Source organism: Triticum aestivum, chromosome 5A, assembly GCF_018294505.1.
Source record: "Triticum aestivum cultivar Chinese Spring chromosome 5A, IWGSC CS RefSeq v2.1, whole genome shotgun sequence".
NCBI classification, from domain to species: Eukaryota; Viridiplantae; Streptophyta; class Magnoliopsida; order Poales; family Poaceae; genus Triticum; species Triticum aestivum.
The window spans coordinates 495,246,851-495,264,584 of NC_057806.1; positions in this window are offsets into that span (position 1 = coordinate 495,246,851).

The following is a 17,734-nucleotide window of genomic DNA, read 5'->3' on the forward strand; positions in this document are numbered from 1 at the left end:
CAATGCTTATGGTTTTCCCCTTTTATATTCCACACTAGTTAAATCACAGTAGACTCAATTTCAAAACTGGGTCACTCGATTTTTCAGAGCTCGCCGGAGTTCGCCGGTGCGATCGAATGGGCACGGGTGGTTGTGGGGCCTCGCCGAACGAAGAAAACTCGACGCGGGTGGGGGTTGGGGTGGGGGTGGGGGTGGCAGAGGAACACAGGCGGTGGGGGCCGGTGATCCGGCCGGCGGCCAGTGCGGTGTTCTGTATGGGAAGAATCAGAGACGAGGAAGAAGAAGGGTTAGGAGACGTAGGATCTTCATCCAACTGCCTGAAATGGTCAAGAGACAGCTAGGAGTTGCATTCTTAATGCGCTCTGGTTCATCATGTGTGGGCACTGCGCAACCAACATTTTATTATCCAAAATCTGCTTGCTCTTCTTTACCATGTTCCTCTTCCGTTCTTCTTTAATATGTACTCTCTCCGTTCCTAAATACAAGTCTTTGTATAGATTCCACCATGGACTACATATGGAGCAAAATGAGTGAATCTACACTCTAAAATGTACCTAGATACAGCTGTATGTGATCCATAGTGGAAATCTCTACCAAGACTTATATTTTGGAATGGAGGGAGTATGATAGTAGTACAGTATGTTCCTTGTACTGAAGATGAGCAGGGACATTTGCAGTGTAGAGGTCTATACGGTCGGTTGTGAAGGACACTTTAAGGCTCTTTGATTCATAGGATCTTGTAAACAAAGGAATAGGATTTGTAGTGGCCTGCCCACTTGAATCCTATAAGAATAGCAAGAAAATGCGGGGATCTGTGTCACCTTTGAGAGTTACATTGATATTAACAGTATCGCACCTTCACTTGAAGAGAGCTGGTATCCGAAGCCTTTCTAGCTGTATCGGCAATACTAGCACATATATTCCAGCAAGTCCACTCTGATGCTTAAGGTTTTCCCATTATATCTACACTATGATCTGTGTGGCTGCTTTGTGTCGCACTAGCAGCAGTCCACTCTTGAAGCTAAACACTGCAATGACTTACAAAATTGGCACCAAGGCATTGAGTGCCATTCTGGATGCAATGAAACTCATACGCTCCCCCCTGTTGATTCTTGTTCAGAATATCATCCTAATGACTATTCTAACCTCGAGGAGTCAAAGGCAGATGGCCTGTTCTGTTCACCCATCAAGGTGCCTGTTCTAATTTGGCAATGTTTTATTGATTGCGGGTATCTTGCATATGTTGTCTTGCATTTCTTCTACTTTGTTGCACCGCCATCTGCTTAGTTTACTCATCATATATGTCGAGATGCCATGCCCATCCATTATCAATACATATTCCATCTGTCATCATACCATGTTTTTCCACTCAAATGCTGTACTTGTGCATCAGACATCAAAAAGGAAAAGGGTGATTGTCGAACCTGAAGGAGCACCGGCAAAGTCCTTGAAAAAGTGGTGGTGTCGGAGAAATCAGACAACACCCCACTTATATTGGTTGTACAACTAGTGACACAAAACGTAGGACAGACTCCAGCAGACTGTACCCATACTTCACTGGCCACACCACTAGCCCCACCACACAAGACCTACACTCCAGCAAAAGGTATACCGATTTCATTTGCCATAGCACCAGCTGTACCACAGAAAAATCCCACTCCAGCAAAAAGTACAGCAAGTCCATCGGCCGAAGACCTATCCCAACTTCAGAGACGGCCAATTCCTGCAGATTGGAACCCCATTCCATTTATTCCCAGTTTAAAATACAATGCTTTCAATGTTGTTAGGGACTACGTGCATATATTCCCATCATGGGAAGATTATTATGAAGACAAACACCATTTTCACATCTTCCTATCCAACTTACGTGTAAGTGCTATTATTCATGGCTATTATTTTCCTGTTTTCTATTGATTGAACACATCAATGATTTACATTACATTGTTGTAACTAGGCGAGGGTCAATCTGGATAGTCATGACGAGCAAAGCTTGCTTGTGCTTTTCAAGGAAGCATTCTAGCAGTATCGGTATTACTTGAGGAAATCACACTTTGATGGCAAGTCTATAAACGAATTTCTGGTGAAGTCTCCTGTGCTAAATTTAGAAGACATTGAATGGGAAAACCTTGTTATGCACTGGTCTCATTCCCAGGATGAGGTATTGTCTATGAAATCACATGACAATTTGAACTTCTACTTTTCCGCATGTGCCTTATGGATCTTTTTTGCAGGAAATCTGCTCGAAGAAGAATTCCGGTTTGACAAGAACGACAGGATATCTCAAATATGCTGCCCGCTGCTTTGCTCTTGTTAGTACCCGTTGTCCTGTATCACTGTACTTGCATACATACCTGGTTCATTATGTGACAGCAGTATGCATGATAGCTTGCTTATCAATTGTTTGCTCCACATTATCTGATGTGTATGAATGGTTACATTAGTGTAGAATATATCCAATGCCAATGTTTTTTTAGCTCTGCATTGTTCTTGTAAGTACATGCTGTCCTTTATCAGTGTACTTATAATGACAAGTATTTGTTCATGTACCATCACTCTGCAGCTTATTTTCCTTTGCCCTCCATCTACACATCAGATCTATATTTACTCTTACCACAAGGTTGGTACTGAAGAAGTTTAGCTGTGCATTGCTCTTGGTTGTACCTTTTGCCTGTATCGCTGCACTTACATGTATAGCTACTTGGTTATGTAGCATCACTCTTCATATTATCTTAAATATTCTCCATTTTTCGTATATTATCACAGCTATATTTACTCTTAACAAAATGTAGAATAAAGTCAATGCTTTTGAAGAAGATTCTGTGGTAAACTTCTTGAATTGCCCCCCCCCATCAGCATGGACAAGGCCTTTATAGAGCATGTCTTCACCAATAATGTGAGTTTGTCCATCTCAAGCCTTCAAACTTTGTTGTATATATTTGGTTAGGCATGACTGCAACAACTATTTATTTTTGGTGTTTGCATCAAATTGCTTGTTTAAAGTTTATTATATGTAGTTCATAAACAAAAGTTCATCCTTTCTCAATTTAAGTTTTCAGTTGTACAACCAAGTTCCTTCTTCATACCATGTAAATTAAACTATACAGAGCAAGTGATCTTATTTTGCATTGCATGTATGCTTCCGTTCTTCATCTGTAATCCAGTGGTGTGGTGAACCTACCCACTACAACACAATGTCATATTCTGCAATGTCTTAACTATGAAAAATTGTCATATCATTCTACTATTATTTAAACCGTCTCTTTATTTGCATATCTGATATGGTATAAATTGACAGCACACTAACCATTGATACTTATGAGTTCTTGATCTGTAATCCAGTGGTGTCGTGAAGCTGCCAACTCCTTCACAATGTCATTTCCTGCCATGTCTTGACCTGAACAATACCATATTGTGTTAATGCAAATTTTGAACTATGTCACTTTATTCATCAGTAAGAAATGTGATGAATTGTCAGCACTGATACTTTGTGCAAAACCTGTCATCTGTCTGCTTGTTTATCTTTCAGAGTGAGGAAGATATAAGTGTTGAACAAGCAGAGTCTCATCATCTTGCTCAGCTGCTTGCGCTTCAACTCCCCAGCAGGGCTAACCTTTCTTGAACTCTATTGAAGTGTTGTCGGTTTTGTATATTATTTTGTCGGTGTGTTTATTTGCACTGGTGGCGATCTTTGATGCCCAGTGTATGTAATCTGCTGTCTGCTTGTGCTTTATTATCATAGTGGTGAACTTTGATGCCCAGTGGATGTAATATGCCGTAATTTCTTTATTTATAGTATAGGTTTTTTCTTATTCACGATGCTGCTGTTATTTTACTGTATATATATCCTGTCTTCGCAGTAAACCGACCAAACCGTAAAATTACGGTACATAATCGGGCCGTCATGCAATCACGATGTAGGTTGGGCCTGAAACGTGCCGATCAGCTCACGGGCCGGCAGCAGCCCGAAATGAACCTCGGCCCATGATTGTGCGAATCAAATCACGGGCTTTTAACATGCCAAAATTGTCTGGGTCCTTGTTTGGCCCAATCAGATATCGGCTGCGAGCAGGCCAGATGCAAACTGGGCCGTAGTTAGGCCCAACTATATGACGGGCTTTTAACATGCCGAAATTAATATAGGGCCGAAATGTTAAACGGGCCCTTAACAGGCCAAAACTAATATCAGGCCGAATTACTAAGTGAGCCTTTAGCAAGTGAGCCCAAAAGCATAGTGTTCAGTTGACGGGCCGAATCTGATATGGGCCATAATTGAGCCCAAAGCCTCTTAAAGGGCCGGACCTGATCTGGGCCGTAATTTGGCCCAGAACGTGGTAGGCTTTTAACGGGCCAGATCTCATATGGGCCACTATTAGGCCCGGAGCGTGGCAGGCCATTAATGGACCGGATCAAATATGGGCCGACATTTGGCCCAAAACATGGTAGCCAGTTAATGGGCCGGCCTACTAGGGTCCTCAAAATCTTGTGGGCCTACAGCTGGGCCGGCCCATTAATGTCGGTGAAATCTCGCGGGCCTTTAGCTGGGCCGGCCCATTATGACCCGCAAGAATCTTGTGGGCCTTTACCTGGGTCGGCCCATTATGGCACAAAAAAATCTTGTGGTCCTTTACCTGGGCCGGCCCATTATGGCCCGCAAAATATTGTGGGCCTTTAGCTGGGCCAGCGCATTATGGTCTGCAAAATTTCGTGGGCCTTTAGCTGGGCCGGCCCATTATGGTCCACAAAATCTTGTGGGCCTCTAGTTAGGCCGGCCCATTTAAACTTGTTGGGTCGTGCCACGTGTCGACGTGTCATAGGCGCCTTCTGTCCAGTGAGTGGATGACATCTGTCCTGACGATGAGCCGGCATGTGTTTCTTCTAGCCAATGATGATTTTACACGTGGAAAATCCCCATTGGTTGGGGCTGTTAACGGGTTACCGGATCCAAAACCCGACCCGATAGCTTAACGGCGTTCCGCTACGGTGGATGCCACGTGTCGGTCATCCTTGACGAAAGCACTTCTGTGACGCGTGATTTATCGTCATGGAAGTGGACACTTCCGTGATGATAATTTTGGTAATGTCATGGAACACTTCTACGACAGCACAGGTATCGGTGTCAAAACCGGCGGATCTCGGGTAGGGGGTCCCGAACTGTGCGTCTAGGCGGATGGTAACAGGAGGCAGGGGACACAATGTTTTACCCAGGTTCGGGCCCTCTTGATGGAGGTAAAACCCTACGTCCTTCTTGACTAATATTGATGATATGGGTAGTACAAGAGTAGATCTACCACGAGATCAAGGAGGCTAAACCCTAGAAGCTAGCCTATGGGATGATTGTATATTCGTCCTGCGGACCAAAACCCTCCGGTTTATATAGACACCAGAGAGGGCTAGGGTTACACAGAGTCAGTTACAATGGTAGGAGATCTACATATCCGTATCGCCAAGCTTGCCTTCCACGCCAAGTAAAGTTTCTTCCGGACACGGGACGAAGTCTTCAATCTTGTATCTTCATAGTCCAAGAGTCTGGCCGAAGGTATAGTCCGGATATCGGACACCCCCTAATCCAGGACTCCCTCAGTAGCCCCCGAACCAGGCTTCAATGACAACGAGTCCGGCGCACAGATTGTCTTCGGCATTGCAAGGCGGGTGTCGGTGTCAAAACCGGCGGATCTCAGGTAGGGGGTCCCGAACTGTGCGTCTAGGCCGGATGGTAACAGGAGGCAAGGGACATGAAGTTTTACCCAGGTTCGGGCCCTCTCGATGGAGGTAGAACCCTATGTCCTGCTTGATTAATATTGTTGATATGGGAAGTACAAGAGTAGATCTACCATGAGATCAGAGAGGCTAAACCCTAGAAGCTAGCCTATGGTATGATTGTTGTTCTGTATGTTGTTCTACGGACTAAAACCCTCCGGTTTATATAGACACCGGAGAGGGTTAGGGTTACACAAAGTCGGTTACAATGGTAGCAGATCTGCATATCCGTATCACCAAGCTTGCCTTCCACGCCAAGGAAAGTCCGTTCCGGACACAGGACAAAGTCTTCAATCTTGTATCTTCATAGTCCAGGAGTCCGGCTGAAGGTATAGTCCTGCCATCCGGACACCCCCTAACCCAGGACTCCCCCAGTAGCCCCTGAACCAGGCTTCAATGACGATGAGTCCGGCGCGCAGATTGTCTTCGGCATTGCAAGGCGGGTTCCTCCTCCAAGTACTTCATAGAAGATTTTGAACACAAACATAGTGTCTGGCTCTGCAAAATAAGTTTCCACATATTGCCATAGAGAGATTAATATTTACACAAATCTAATCTGCTGACGTATTCCATAGTGTGACACACCACGGCCAAGCCTTTATCCGAGTCGTTTCATTATCCCACCCCAGCGCGTCATGCGAGGCGGTTTCCTTGGCACGTCTTGTTCAAGCAGAGATCGTGTCCCCTTATTCCGGGATTCTCATCAATACGGGCGTGGGTAACCCAACAGCGCCATTGATTACGGCGCTTGGAGATAAGCGAGTTTTACCAGGCTGGTGGAGACACGTAGTTGCGTCCACCCATATAAGGGGATAAGGATCCACCCTTTCACCTACACCTTCTTCCTCCCTTGCTTATCCATTCTCGCGCACTCGAGATCCAGCACCCAAGTCCGCACTCCCCACCTCAACCTTCTCCAGCCATGTCCGGAGCAGGAGGCAAGTGGATGGTCTCCTCCGTCACGGAGGGACACCTCAAAAAACGGAGGAAGGTCGGATACTTGTCTAACGACATTGCGTACCGGCTTCCCGAAAAGGGGTAGCTCATCCCCACCCCTAGGCCCTATAAGAGGGTCACTACTAGGAAAAGGCCTACTAATGGCGCACCAGTTTTGCCTACTAATGGCGCATCACTGGTGCGCCATTAGTATCACGCCACTAGTATTTATTACTAATGGCGCACCACTAGTGCCCAATTAGCATCTGGTATACTAATGGCGCACCACCCAGTGCACCATTAGTATATAACACCATGCGCCATTAGTATGCCTCACAGGGCCATATTTAACCATGTGCTTTGGCACACTAATGGCGCACTGCGGATGGATGCGCCATTAGTATAATTGGCATACTAATGGCGCACTCTGTAGTGATGCGCCATTAGTATGAATATTAGGTTTTTTTTTACTTTTCTGATTTTTGCACAGGTTACAAAATATATTATTTGACAGAATATAGACAGTAGCACACAGGAACATCAGATTCATCGAATACAATAGAAGATTAGTCTCCGAATACAATTCATCATATTAGTCTCCGAATTCAAAAGACCGAACAAAGATAAAACATTTCAAGTCTCGAGACCGCGAGTATCGAGTTTGTCGGAAGTAATACTAATCCTAACAAGTCCTACTAATTATCATCACACAACTTCTACTCATTATTCATAACAATTCATATGATCATCATCTTGATAGTCATCGAACCAACCCTACTTAATTGTTCTTAGCACATGATCATCAGTATTAGGCAGGACCTAAATACCCTATTTAAGCTAAAATAGCATAAAACAATATAGACCCTGACTCTCCATTATGGAGAATGGAGAACATGCTATCTCCAATTCTTGCGCTTCGCTTCCTTTTGCTTCCAAGAAGCTCTTTATGACTGTCCATACATTTTTTCCATCATTTGATTTTCATGTCTCCACTTCTTTTAGAAATCTCGTATGGATAGTTGAGATTCGTAGGACGACCTGGCTGTATGTTCAAAACATTAAGACTACCTTTCTGATACATCATATGAGGCACACAATTCTCTGGGATTATCTGTTAAAAAACATAGTAATAACTTCATAGTTAGCAATGATGTACTAGTTTTAGAAGTATGCAAAAGATGCACGGATGTCGTAACAGTAAAAATCTTACCAGGGTATCTCCATGGTAGTTACCATAATTGAACACATGCACTAGTGGCACGTATTTACCATAATGTTGAGGAGTTTGATTGTGGATAATGTAATTCTCAATGTCAGTACAAAATCTGACCAGATGATTTTTCTCCTTGTAAGTTGTTAATTCGGAGCCATCGGTGTAGTGGGTTTTGTCTACCATCTCCAGCACATTCTTTGAAAAATAAAAATAAGCTGTCAATGGAAATAAGCTGTCAACTATTTTGAAATAAACAATATAAATTAGCTAATAACTATGTTTGAGAAACTCACATAGCGGTAGAACTGGAGGTGTATCAACAAGGACCGAAATGTCCATATTGTCCTGGTTGATGTCAGGATTACCAAGATCCATGGTGGTAAGCATACCCTCATCAAAACCATATATCTTGCAAAATGCTTCCCAATTTTTGCAACCAAAATGGGTTATGCTCTCAGAATTATATAGATTTACTTCAAAGTCCACATCATGATGAGTCCTTAGGTGAATTTTCTTTGTTTCAGAAATTTCATGGTCTTCAAAATCCATCCTCTCCAAGACATAGCGTCTTGCATGGCATGGGATAAGCTATACTCGAATTGTAAAAGATGAAAATTACACGTTGAAATAGTTGAAGTCATGCTTAATTATGAAAATAACACTTGTCGTTGTTGTGTACCGTTTCAACTTCGAAGGTCTCCTCGAGCTTAATGCTGAAGCGCCGATAATCGTCCAGGTGAGGCATGTCGCACAGACCTCGATCGTCGTGGCACCAGCCGCACTCCACCGGGAGACTTTCGTCGTCCGATGATGATGATGACATATCCTACGTTCATAATTCAAAACTACATCATTTAGGGTTTGTCGACACCGACGCATCCTAAAAGCTAAGATTTTATCATTTAGGGCTTGTCGACGCTGAGGCACCCTAAAAGCCTAAGCTTTCATCATTTAGGTTCTTATCGACACCGAGGCACCCTAAAAGCCAAGGTTTTATCATTTAGGGTTTGTCGACGTCGAGGCACCCTAAAAGCCTAAGCTTTCATCATTTAGGTTTTATCGACGCCGAGGCACCCTAAAAGCCTAAGCATACATCATTTAGGTTCTCATCGACACCAAGGCACCCTATAGAAACCAAGTTAAGTTTTCATCATTTAGGGTTTATCGATGCCGAGGCACCCTAGGTTGGGCCTAATCACTTGGCACTAATCACTTGGCTCTATTTCCACCTATGTTGGGTTTATCATCTAGGGTTTATCGATGCTAAGGAGAATTCTAAGTTGGGCCTAATCACTTGGCTCTATTGCCACTGATGGTTTAATGCAGGAAGAATGGCGGGGCAGTTGATCCTACTTAACTAAGTACTACGATACCCCGGCCCATGCATTAGTCGCAAGTACCACATATCTCCTATTTTTAGCAAAGTCATGCTAAAATTCACGGAAAATTTCAGCATGACCTTTGCTGAAAATAGGACATATGGAGTACCCGAATTTGCCAAAACGGAAGTTAATCAACATTCCGACAGACTCAAGGGCCTCTCAGGGTACCTGCAAATTCATCACGACACAATGGTCGGAGACAAAACCCAGCCATAGACCATATGGTCCTCTGCTTTCATACGGAAAAAAATCAACTCAACTTATGTGAGCTTCCATTCCAGATATAATAGGTCACCAAACAAAAAATCATCCAGATATAATGGTACAGCAAAGAAACAACTTAATCCATGCCTCAGCTTATGAACAGTCATTACTTCAAATAGAGAAGAAGGAATAATTTATTTGTGACATAGTTACAAATGATGACAGAATAAAGCAACACCCTGCACTAGCCTAAAAACAAGTGAAGTTTCACCCATATAAGAACAACTTTATAAAATCAGAGAAGTTTCTAAATTTTTTGTATCCTTCATATACACTGGAGTACAATGCTTTATAATGTTCCATCATCATTACAGAAAATTGACAATTGTCCATAACAGTTAACTGAAATTTTTGCCTCATAGCTTGGGTGGGTTAAGTACTAGGAGACTTTGTAATGTGCAGTACAGGTGCAGTAACAGGCTTCTGAGTTAAGAAAACATTTCTGTTTGATTTTCAAACCACACACTTACTTTCAACTATAAACAAAACTGACTTGATGTTAATGAAACTCATGGTGGAAGTAACTACTAGCAGCATGTCATTATCATGGCAGTCCACTATATATTTTTATGACAAAATACATCATTATCAGGGCACATTATGGCCATTTTCTTACATGATGCTAACTGTACCTAACTGATTTTTTTGACAGTAGCTCAAGTTTTTTACAGTAGCTCCTAACTGTACCTAACTGAATTTTTTGACAGTAGCTCAAGTTTTTGACAGTAGCTCCTAACAGTAGCTCCTAACTGAATTTTCTACTTAAAGGGAAGGCTGACTTAAGTGGCAAGATGATACAATTTGTGTAACATAACAATATATGCATCTTAATATAACACCATCTCCTAACAGAAATAGTATCCATATCTACTAGTGGGCAAAGTAGAACTGATATTCTTTTGCTGACCTCTAGTACAAGGTATAGAAGAGGAGGTAAGAGAACAAATAGTGACATTTCTCTTAGCAGGAGACTTTTTCTCTCTTCTAGAAACAACAGTAAATTTCTCATCCTCTTCCACTACAGTATCATGCCAACTTAGACACAGGGAGGTGACATTTCCATTCGAGTCATGAATATCTAAACAGTGTTCAGTTTTCTTACTAATTTGTTCCTTGGATAATTCCAATTCCTTGAGAACATAAATAAAATCAAAATTATCCAGAGGTATATCAACACCCATCATTGATGCTCTAAACATAATCTCCTTAGCTACTTAATTCCCCAACCCTAGCTACTTAATTCTCCAACACCTTTTCTTGTCCAAAATTCTCCAACCCCTAACCCTAGAACACATCAGAAGGAAATCAAGAGGGGGAAGAGGGGGAAGCGGCTCGGGTGCTCACTGGGGAGGTCGAGGGCGACTCAGGGTAGCTGGAGCTAGTCGAGGCGGCGCGAATTCGGCGTCTAGTGGTGGCGATGGTGGCCGAGGCGGAGGAAATCAGCGGGCGTCCGAGGGCGTCCGAGGAGGCGCGGGGGCGGCGGCGGCGTGGGGGCGGCGACGGAGACGAAGGCGCGGGGGCGGCGGCGGCATGGGGCAGCGAGGGAGACGGAGGCGCGAGGGCGGCGGCGGCGTGGGTCGGGCAGCGGGGGGAATTAGCTAGGGGGCGAGGGAGAGGGAGGAAGGGGATCTGGCGAGAGGGAGGGAATTAGCTAGGGGGGAATCTTATTAATGGCGCACCCTCGATCGGTGCGCCATTAGTAATCTTTTTTTACATAGCAATGGCGCACCAGGCAGAGGTGCGCCATTAGTAATCTTTTTTTACATAGCAATGGCGCACCAGGTAGAGGTGCGCCATTAGTAATCTTTTATATATATATAGCAATGGCGCACCAGCCAGAGGTGCGCCATAAGTAATTTTTTTTGTTGCATGTAATAATTTTTTAGAAAATGAATATGAATATGAAACAATAATATTTTTTTATAAAAACAGTAATAATTGTTGTTTAACAAAAATTGTAGTCTACACTTTTTTATTATTATTTTTTAAAAAATGAAGAGGGGAGAGGAGGCGGAGCTCACCGGGGAACGGGGGAGGGTGCGGGGGGTGCTCGTCGGTGGTGGTGGAGCAGGGGAGGGTGCGGGGGGTGCTCGTCGGCGGTGGTGGAGCGGGGGAGGGTGTGGGTGCTCATCAGCGGCGGTGGTGGAGCGGGGGAGGGTGCGGTGGGTCGTCGGCGGCGGTGGAGCTAGCGGGGGAGGGTGCGGGTAGGATCGAGATCGAGATGGAGGGGAATCGAGATCGAGATGGAGGGGGATCGAGATCGAGTGTCCTCATGAATATTCAATATTTTATCATATTGAATATGAAAAGATATCATCAAATTTGAAAAAATATTCATGAATTCAAAAAGTTCCCATGAAATTTAAAAATATTCATGATATCAAAAAGTGCCCATGAAATACAACCGAGAAATGAAGACTACGATTTAAATACAGTCGATCTTAGCTAGCTATCTGTTCATAATCTTCTTGCCCTTCTTTTTCGCAAATGGAGTTCTTCTGTGGAACGGACGTCCTTTAGGTAGGGTGGTCCTGCTTCTTCTTGTGGTGTATGTTGCTACTTCATCGTCGTCGTCATGTTCGATCTTCAGGTCGCCGTACTTGTCGAAGTCTTGCTCATTGGCTACTCCATCCATTCCGATGATCTTCCTTTTGCCTCTCCTCACGACAACATGACTGGGCTTTGACGGGTCGGTAATGAAGAAGCATTGGTCCACTTGGGAAGCCAGTACCCATGGCTCATTTTTCGCGGTGACGTTTGCGCCCGCGGTCTTGGATTTGACTTCGGGTATAACCATGGTGGTGAAATACCGGTCTTCTTTTAGGACGCTCTTGGCCCATCTGACACGGAACATCGGGACCTTCTCTCTAGCGTAGCTCAGCTCCCAGATCTCCTTGATCCTTCCGTAGTATTTGTCCTTGTCGTTACCGGTGTAGGATTCCATCGTTACCCTGGAGTTCTGATAACCATCGCTCTTCATGTCCTTGTCCTCGGTGTAGAATGTGTAGTCGTTGATATCGTACGCCTCATAGGTCATAAGGTTGTGCTCGGCGCCCTGTGACAAGGCGAATATGAGTTGTCCTTCCACGGAAGAATCCTCATGTAAAGGGTACGGCAGAAGCTTCTGCTTGAATTCAGATGTAACTTTTTGAGTAGATGATTTTTCATATAAAAAACTTTTTCATCCGAGTTCGTACACAAAAGTTATGCCCATTTTACAAATTCTCGAGAGATTTCACAAATAAAGTCAAAATTCATATTTGTAAATTTTCACAACAACTAGACCACATATCACATGGGAAACTTATTTTCTTTTATTTTTTTGACATTTCCATCATTTTTGTTTATTTTCTTAAAACTGAAAAGGCGGTCCACAGGGGGGTGCATTCGATGGAAGTGGTGGCCAAGTTACTAATGGCGCACCATGGGAGTGGTGCGCCATTACTAGTTCAACTAGTAATGGCGCACCACTCCAACGGTGCGCCATCAGTAGTTTTGAAAAAAATAAAAAAAAATCACTAATGGCGCACCGTGGGAGTGGTGCGCCATTACTAGTTCAACTAGTAATGGCGCACCACTCCCACGGTGAACTAGTAATGGTGCACCACTCCCACGGTGCGCCATTAGTAGTTTTGAAAAAAAAATAAAAAAAGTTTTTTTACTAATGGCGCAACGTGGATGTGGTGCGCCATTAGTATTTGGACACTAATGTCGCACCAACACATGGTGCGCCATTAGTATGTAGTAATGCGCACCACGTGTCTGGTGCGCCATTAGTGTCAATTCCATCTATAGCCCTTTTCCTAGTAGTGGGTGGTGTTCCTCCCCCATTTCCTCTGTGTACTGAGCTTCCCTCTTCACCCATTTGTCCGGGGGCTCATGTTCTACTATGGCCTACATTTCCACGATCTGGCCCCGAACTTTCTCCTCAACATCTCGGCGTTTATCGTCATGTGCGAGGCTTTCCTCCGCATCCGCCCCCATTTCGGCCTATGGCTCAAGACTTTCAATGTCAAGCCGAAGGTGGTGCGCGGCAACCAGGTGGAGTGCAGAGGCGCCATGGTGGGCAACATGGCCAACGTCTTATGGCTCTAGGGCTCCTTTTGTGGAGACCCTGAAGGGGTGGCAATCGGGGTGGTTTTACATCACCGAGCCGCGCGACCCCGAATGGGTCACAGCCCCCGAGTTTCGATCCGGACCACCTAAGCGGCTCACCTCCTGGAAGGAGACGGGCCTCTCGTGGGGTAAAAAAGGAGAGCTGACCGGACTCTTAACATGCGTCCAAACCCTGGTGGACAAGAAGCTCAAACTTGTCAACGTAGTCCAGGTTATGCTCATCCGCCTGATCCTCCCGTGTCAACAACGGGCTTTCAACCTGTGGGAGTTCGACTCGGCGTGGCACCAAACTCTGAGCAGGCTCTTCGACACGACGTACAAAGATGCCTGGAAGGTGATTTTCAAGGGCGCCGAGGCCCCCGCATCTGCTACCGAGGATCGTGGATTCAGTACGCAGCGTCACGCTCATGCGGTAAGCTGTTTTTTTCCTTTTACAGGGTATCAGTTTTTCATAGTTTGACTCCATGCGGGATCTAAGCTCCCTTACCTTTGACAGGATTGGCAAGTGACGTCCGGACAGATCAACTGTCCGGCTCCTTTGCCCGAATGCCCAGCGGACGCGCGCTTGGCGAAGCTGCTGGTTCCGGCACCCTATGTGGTGCCGGAGAAGAAGGCCGCGAAAAAGGCCACGGGGACTCAAAAGAGTGCCCGGCGCCAGGAGGTGTCGGATCCATTATCCAACGGTTCCGAGGTGCATTCCTCCCGTGAAGACGAGAAGGAAGAAGAAGAGACCTCTCCCCCTCCAGCGGGAGGAGAGAAGAAATGAAGGCCGCCCTCTCTGGGGAGGCCGGAGGGTCCAAGAAGGGGAAAACCCTTCCTCCGGACTATTCCACCGACGCCGACGACGGTGGAGTGGAGTGGCCGCCCAGGGCCAAGCCCCTGGCAAAATCGTAAGTATCCGGATACCAGAGTAATTCATAGTATTCGTTTATCGCACAACTTTCCCTTATGTCGAATATGTTTATGCAGCCCACCCAAAGACCGGCTCGACGCGTCGTCGAGCGGCTCACTAGACTCGTCAGATGTGAACTCGCTTCCGACGGCTTCCTCCCCCCGCCCTACGGACGACACCGAAGTGTTGTCCCAACAGGTTCCAAGCCGGGAAGAGGTGGTTGTGGAGGCGCCGCAAGGCAACCTCCGGGACTCCAGGAGTAAAGGGGATGAAACCCCCCAGGGCTCCAAGTCCGGATCTAGGCCGGACACCGCTCCGGAACCTTCAAAGGTTCCAGAGTCCGGTGGGTTTCCTCCTTCCAAGAGGAGCAAGCCCACCGTGCCGGTGACCCCCGTCCAACCGGAGGCGCTGGACAATCTGTTGGAGGCGCTCCAAGGCACCTCCATCGACGAGAAGCACCGCACCATTATGAGTGCGGTGGTCCAGAAGGTTCAGTCCGCCAAGATCGGACTGACTAAAGCTTGTACTAGCCTTCTAACAGGCTTTGAGGTAAGTAAAGAATGTGTAAATAATATTACCGCATAGATAGTAGCCCCTGATGCTCTGTTTGGCGTTCGGGAAGAAAACCCGAACAGAGGATCAAATAAAATTCGCAGGAGTCTATCAAAAAGGAGTCAATATGCGTATACAGGCTTCTCTGCTTGCGTCCGCCGCACTGACTGCGGAAGTGGACACCCTAAGGTAGAACCTCGAGCAGTCCGAGCAAGAGCTCGGGCATGCCAAGAAGCAGCTCGAGGACAATGAAGGTAAGAAATACCTTGTTTAAATATATATAAAAAGGTGAAATTGCAAAAAATGACAGGATTATCGTGGCTATTGTAGGGGCCACGTCTGAGGTGGTGACCCTTAAGCAAGCGCTGGTCGACACCGAGAAGAGGGCGGCCATGGAGCGCACCAAGCGGGAGAAGTATGAGGCCGAGGTTGGCAAGGTACGGCAAGAGCTCCAGGCTCTCATGGAAAAACATGAGAGTTTGGAGCTTGACTCAAAGACGCGAGCGTCCGAGCTCGCGGTGGCTATTGAAAATGCCAAGTCTGCCAAGGCCGAATCCCAGAAGACCCTCCAGGAGTTGGATGAGGTGAAGAAGATAGCGGCGGGTAAGGCATTCTTTATGCAAAGCAAACACATAAACGTGAGTTACTTGTTACTTACCCGAATCCGGAGCTCTCCAGGAATCGTTTGCAGATCTTCCCCGGAGTGTGTCCGATGCCGCCGCATTCTATCGAGCCGAGGAGGGCTGCTCGACAGAGAAGGTGTTCTGGTCTCAGTATGCTGAGGCCGGACACCCCGTGCCCCTGAGCGACCAGCTGAAGCAACTGGTCGAGCTCCACAAGGCGGCCGAACAAGCCATGAAGGGCCTCATAGTTCGGTTGTGGCCTGGAGGGGCTCTGCCTGGGAGCTATTTCGGGCTGGTGCAGCGGCTGGTGGAGGCCTGTCCAAGGCTCGAAGTCATCAAGCTCTCCGTCTGCATTGAAGGTGCCCATAGGGCCCTTGCCCGTGCTAAGGTGCACTGGGGCAAGCTAGATGCTGAGAAGCTTGTGAAGGACGGGCCACCACTGGGGAAAGAGCATCGCAAGCCCGAGAATTATTATAAGGATGTTCTGAAGGGTGCCTGCCTTGTGGCAGATGAATGTTCTAGGGATGTAATTTTTGAGTGAAACTTGCTCGTTTTTTCCTGTGCACTGAAAACTTGTTCATATGCGCTAAGCAATGCTGTTGGAATTTAAATAATTACCTTCTGTGCGGTTGTTTATCAATTCTGAGAGATGGCAAGTCGTCGGCTTCTGCCCCTGTGCCGCTAGTGCTGGGGTGTTCGGGGATAAACCTGAGCGCTCTTTTTCCCATGTTTGGGTCCTTCGAGGGAGGCGCTCAGCCCAACGAACAAGGCAATCGGACTATAATGCGTGAACACTCTCACTTAGCAATAGAATTCTAAAATTTTAAATTTCGGCGAAGCCCATGGTATTTGGAAAACTGAGTTCGGGGCGCTATCCACGCCTTGGCCGGACAGAGCCGGCTCCTCGCTCTAAGCGGCATAAGTCTTTAGGGACTCGAAAAACCTCTCGAACAGCGACCAGCTCTCGCTTCATCATGACAGTCAGTTTTAGCTTTCTCCACTGAGGTGCTCGACCCAGCTCAACCGGGGCACAATCGCAGTGGTTCTCCTAGTGCTACCTTAGCCGATATAGCGGAACGTAAGGCACCAAAACGTAGGAGCCGGGCAAACCCAACTATTGACCCAAGACATGATTTGGAGCCGATGCATATAATGCTATAAGTTTTGGGGTGCCGCATTTGTTAAAGTGTTCGGACTTCTCACACCATATTGAGGGGTACTAAAGCCCCTGGCGTATTTAGACCGTACCAAAGTGTACGGGTGCAATATGTCGTTAAGGAACATATATATATATATATATATATATATATATATATAAGAGTAATGCAAAAAGAGACAAAAGCTATGCACTATTTATTAAAGAGGGTTGCGATCAAAGCAGAATGATGCAAATAATGCGATAAGCAAAAGGTTGGACTATGTAACATGTCCGTTCCAGGGGCAACCCTCTTTAATAATGATACAAATAATGATCGCAACCCTCTTTAATAAACAATGCATAGCTTTTGTCTATTTTTGCATTATCCTTTTATAAATACATGTTCCTTAACGACATGTTGCACCCGTACAATTTAGTACGGCCAAAATACGCCAGGGGCTTCAGTACCCCTCAATATGGTGTGAGAAGTCTGAACACTTTCACAAGTGCGGCACCCCGAACTTATAGCATTATATGCATCGGCACCGAATCATGTCTTGGGTCAATAGTTGGGTTTGCCCGGCTCCTATGTTTTGGTGCCTTACGTTCCACTATATCGGCTAAGGTAGCACTAGGAGAACCACTGCGATTGTGCCCCAGTTGAGCTGGGCCGAGCACCTCAGTGGAGAAAGCTAAAACTGACTGTCATGATGAAGTGAGAGCTAGTCGCTATTCGAGAGGTTTTTCAAGTCCCTAAAGACTTATGCCACTTAGAGCGAGGAGCCGGCTCTGTCCGGCCAAGGCGTGGATAGCGCCCCGAACTTGGTTTTCCGAATACCAGGGGCTTCGCCGAAATTTAAA